Genomic DNA, 5,950 nt, shown 5'->3' on the forward strand with positions numbered 1-5,950 from the left:
GTAGCTCAAGAATGGAAATAAAGAAACCAAAGAGGAAGCTATTGCAACAGTTCTGGTGAAAGGTTCTGGGAGCTTGAATTAGGGAAGTGGTCACATAAATGGAGAGAAATGGACATAGGGAAAGTAACCTCTGCAATAATTGTTTTTATGCTTTTGAATCCCTAGAACCTAGCACAGTATCTTGTACATAATATGCACTTAAGAAATAAATGTCTGTTGAGTAGAAGAAAAATGGAAACAACTTCTCTATATCTCAATCCTACAGCTCTAAGAACTGATAAATCGAAGTATGTATAGAATGATTTATATTCATACATATAAATATCCACATTTGTGTCTAATGGTAGTCATCTCTAGGGCAGGGAGAGAAGAAAAAAGGGAAAAAATGTATGTAATAATTATATATTTTAAAGGAATAGCAAGTTGTACATAATGTGCAATCATCTTTTTTAAAAAATCATACTGTTATGGAAATGGTTCTTTTATTCCATAAATTAAAAATAAAGTATATTTTGATAATTTTAAAAGTTCTTTCTCTCTGACTTTCAAAAAGTCAATGAAATAGGAATTCATACTAAAGGATGTATGATAAATGGGGCTAAAGGCTACTTCTCTAATTTATGCTATTACCTTTATGCCTAAATCACATCCATTTGAAGCTAATCTTCATATACAGCATGAGATGTTTGTCCATAGCTACTTTCTTATAGACAGATTTCCAGTTTTCCCAGTAATTTTTTGTTTTCTTTTTTTATCAAATGGGTAGTTAGGTAACATAGTGGAAAGAAGTCTGGGCCTGAAATGGGTAAGATTTGAGTTCAGATCTGACTTCAGACACTTACTAATTGTGTGGCCCTGGGCAAGTCACTTAACCTCTGCTGCCTCGGGCAAATCAACTGTAAAATGGCAATAATAGCATCCAGCCTGCAGAGTTGTGGGGACCAAATGGGATAATAATTGTAAAAAGTGCTTAGCACAGTGCCTGGTCTCCATACAAATGTTTATACCCTTCCTCCTTCAAGTAGTGAATCCTGACCCCAGCAGCTTTGGTCTTTGGGTTTATTAAATACGATGTCACTATCTTCATTTACTTCATGTTGCTATAAGTGGTACACATAATCTATTCCACTGATGGGAGGGTTTGCATTTTAATAGTGGCTTTCTGGATATACTGACTACCTTTATTTGTTAGTTGTATGTCAGAAGCCTTTAATGGGAGGAAAGTTAGGTCAGGTAGGAGAGGAAACCAACAGGGGATATTTTGTACAATTGGTATATTGACCGGTCCTTTATATCAGTCTCCAATAGCCGCCTAACCCACCTAAAGCAAGGGCTGACTCTGTCTCCACTTAAGTGACAAGTATATGTATATTCTGCTATTGGGGCAAAACTGCCCAGCAGTCAACCAAAGTTTGGTCTTTATTGTTTCACTGGGTTGTGTTTCTTGAGTTAAGTGTGCAGAGATGTCCTCTGATACAACCCCATCCTTGAGGGCTTCCTTGGCTCTCCCAATCTGGTTGTTGGAGTTCTTGCCTTCAGTTTTTAGTGTTCTAAGTTTACTTATATATACATTAAATTCCTTATCCTCATTAGAATGTCACCTCTTTGAGTGAGGGGATTTTTTTTTCATTTATGTATTCATTTATGTATCACCAGAGCTAGCACAGTGCCTTACACATAGTAGATGCTTTAATGAATGTTTGTTGAACTGAATCTCACACCAAGAAGAAAAACCCATCTAAGATATCATTATGTAGCAGAGACAACAAAACGTTAACTGCTGTAATATCTACCATACTGTCTCGTCTCTGTGATTCTGCCACAGAACTATAGAAACCAGGCTTCTTAGTGTAAGGTACTGCCATTAACAGTTTTGTTGCTAGAGAGGCAGAAAAAGAATATTTGCGTAAAGAAAACTGATAAACCCATGTGGGATAAAACAGTCTCTCAAAATGTTGAGAGGAGATAAATGTTGAAGACTGGATAGAGAATTGTCCCTCAAATGAATGTACTGAGAGAACCTAAACTGAGCAATAACTGATGGTGGCTGCATAGCATTATTGCTTAGAGTTCGTAAGTTTATGTTGAGTAAGTGTAAACAGTAAAAGGAGCTCCAAACAACCCATGGAAAAACTTGCAGGTGATTCTGGGCCATCCCAGCACTATGCCTTCTTTGTTCTGTTTCTATATAATACCTGACCTGGCCTGGGGTTGGTGCAGGGATCCATGATATTACTCTGTCCTGCTGCCACCCAGGACAACTGGCCTCTTGTGAGTAAACTCCCTTAAACAACCCAATCAACCTAATAAAACCTACTAATAATCAAGTCGGTAAGAGCCCCTCCTTCTTTGGTATCTCAGTATTCTGTTGGGGCGTATGGCACCCTACAATTGGCATAATTAGGACAAGATCGTCTGCCCCCTTATAATGGCTGGAAGGCAACGTTGGGATCCTCTAGAGTCCATGAGGAAACAGAGTCCTCTGACACACTGGATAGCCAACCCTAGTGAATGTTTGAGAAGAGATGTGCAAAAGGCATACAAGATGAACAGGTAGGGATGGTCTGCATTCCGTCATCTGAGGAAACTCCCAAATTTATGAGCTCATATGTGAGTATTTCAATATTAAATTTAATACAAGAGTAACAAAAGTGCTCTGCTTGTCTGGACTTCCTTCTACTTTCTTCTTCTTCTTTCTTCTTCTTCTTCTTCTTCTTCTTCTTCTTCTTCTTCTTCTTCTTCTTCTTCTTCTTCTTCTTCTTCTTCTTCTTCTTCTTCTTCTTCTTCTGGTGTTTCATTGACTTTATTTTCGTTTCCAATACTACTTTTCTCCAATCAGGCTGCAGCCAAATTGTAATACCGTCTCCAGAACATACACATGATCTCTGCACTTTTCCTCTTCCTGTTATTCACACCTATAATTTTATACTGAACCTCACCCTTTATCTTCATTTGATGAAATCCTTTCCATTATTAAACAGTTTTAAGTAATGTAGACCAGAGCTTCTTAAATTTTTTTCACTCAAGACCACATTTTGCCTGGGTAGGCAACCTGGGTATATAGGCATATAAAATAGATATACATAACATCTTACTGTTGCCAAATTTTTCATGAACCCCACATTCAGTTATGCAACCCCATATGGAGTCACAACCCATAGTTTAAGAAGCTTTGATGTGAACTGTGTGTGTGTGGATGTGTTTCCTTGAACCTACCCCTTAGGAAAAGAATACTAAGATATCATGGGAAAATATGTTACAAATCATATAAAAAGCAGGTAAGGCCCATCAGGTTTTTTTCCCCACCTAGAAAGTCAGCTATGAGAATCAGTTTAGTAAAACTATCACTCAGGCAGCTAGGTGGTACAGTGGATAAAGCACTGGTCCTGGAGTCAGGAGGTCCTGAGTTCAAATCCAACTCAGACACTTGACACTTATTAGCTGTGTGATCCTGGGCAAGTCACTTAATCCTTGTTTCCCCGCAAAAACAAAACAAAAAAAATCTATCACTCTTTTAAGCCTTTGGAACTTTCTATACATATTGTACAAAAAATATTACTAATAATTCACCCATTTCAATGCTCTAATGCAAAGAATTGGAGTCTGGTGTTGTAATAGTCTCCCCACTCATAGATGAAGCCCCTTGAGTTTATCTTCAATAGTAAGACCAGCAATAAAGGCCCAAAGCCTTTTTTCCCCAGAGAAATTCCCAGAGGGGAATTTGAATGTCAACTTGTCAGTTCCCTAGGAGTCTTCCCTTCCTCCCCCCCCCATCTCCCCCACTAGCATTAGTTAGCCTCAGTTCCCAGGTCTAGACTCCTTGTTCCCTTTCCCCAATGCTTGGTCCTTCTAGATCCTGGTAAGAAACCTATAAAAACTCACCAGAATTCATTAGTTTGGGAGGGTAGCCAAAGAAATGGGCATCAGAAATAAGGTGTCTCCCGATCTGAATAGCCACTATTGCCTTTTAGATTTGTTAACTGTGAGAAGAAATGGAATACTGTACTGCCTTAGGTTGGTAACTTGTTCCAATGGGAGTGAAGACTGTCTTTATAGTCTTCCTTTTGTGGTGTTTATACTTCACAAAGAAAACCCTAGAACAGCATCAAAAAGATTCAGTGACTGCAAATCTCTCCCAAACTATTATTGTGTGCAAATTAAAATTTTCCCAATCTCAAAGCCACCAGCAGTGTTTATTAATAGATGAATTCTTTGATCTTGACATAACAGGAAAATTCTCCAAGGGAGCTGACTAACACAAAAGGGAAACAAGAATGGATATTCTGATGGTATCCTAAGAAAAGGATAAGGTCACATTTTCATTCTAATACCCTAATTTCGCTAGTTCTCTATACATTTTCCTAAAATAAGTGCCATTGAACAGTCTAGATCAGTATTCTGCAAACTTTTCTGACTACATATTCCTATTTGTAAGAGTAATTTTGAACATATACTTCCAATATGTGTATATTTACTTATTAATTCTAAGCATATAGTTTTCTAATAATTATGTACACAAAAAATATAAATTTAAAAGTGATGAGATGGGGGTAGTTAGGTGGCACAGTGGATAAAGCACCGGCCCTGGATTCAAGAGGACCTGAGTTCAAATGTGACCTCAGACACTTGACACTAGCTGTGTGACCCTGGAAAAGTCACTTAACCCTCACTGCCCTGCAAAAAAAAAAAAAAAAAAAAAGATGAGATAATGATGAAGTAATATTTGATTCTAGAGACAACAGGAAGCCACTGGAATTTAACAAGTAGGGGGATGACAGAGTGTGACCTAGATTTCAGGAAAATCACTTTAGCAGCCCAATGGAGGGAGGGTTGGAGAAGAGACCAGAGGCAATGTGACCATCTAGGAAACTACTGCAATAGTCCGGACGAAAAATGATAAAGGCCTGAACTAGGTGGAAAGCAGTGTGAGTAGAGAGAAAAGGAAAGATGTGAGAGATGTAGAGGTGCAAATGATGAAACTTGGTTACTGAATTGTGATGTGAGGTAAGACAGGGTAAGGAATTGAATAGGATACTGAGGGGAAGAACCTGGGGACTGGAAGGATGGTGTCACCCTCAGTAGGAATAGAGAACTTTTGAGCAAGTATGGGTTTGGGAGGGAAAAGATGTAATGAGCTCTTTGATGCAGAGCAGGAGCCATCCACAATGTGACTCGCTCTGTCCCACCCACAAAGAGGAAAACCGGGTTCTTACCATACAGTGCTCTCAGGTACAGGCCCACCCTCTAAGGGATACCTCCTACAGCAGATGTGATCTGAGGGGCAGTGGGTGGGTATGTTTATAGTGCCTGGGGAACAGGTAGAAGATAACTTCTCTGAGGGTCAGATGCCCAGCTCTGGAGAGACATAAGGATGGGACGAGATGGATTGAGGAACTGTGGGGAATAAGGATTCTTATGGTGATGTTAGAGACAAGTGCCACAATCCACTATCTCACTAAGGCTGGAGCATGACTCACATTCCTCCACTCCACTTGGTTAATCCTAGAACACATTGGGGTCAGGCCAGAAGTATCCTTAGGCTCACTTTTGAGACCACTAATCTAGAATTAGATCTGTCTACAGAAGCATAAAATTTGGCCTTAAATTCCTTCAATCCCTGGTTGACTAATGTATTTTGGCATGGAGGGTAGGGCAAAGTAATATAGGAGAATAAGTGGGAATGAGAACAAGGAGACCAAGATGATGGCCGTGGTCTTAGTTCTCATACAAGTTGTGTGGCCTTGGTCCAGTGACATAGTTTTCTTATGTGCAAAATAAGGATGTCACCTGCAATACCTATCTATCTCAGAAGATTGTTATGGGCAAAGTGCTTTGTTTCTGTTTGAGGCCTTTCCTGGTTCATCCCAGGGGTGGGGGAAGGAGGAGAGACCAGGGAATGTATATAGACACATATACATAGGAAAGGCTTCTATTACACACAAAATATCTC

The sequence above is a fragment of the Dromiciops gliroides genome, chromosome 1 (genome assembly GCF_019393635.1).
Source record: "Dromiciops gliroides isolate mDroGli1 chromosome 1, mDroGli1.pri, whole genome shotgun sequence".
NCBI classification, from domain to species: domain Eukaryota; kingdom Metazoa; phylum Chordata; class Mammalia; order Microbiotheria; family Microbiotheriidae; genus Dromiciops; species Dromiciops gliroides.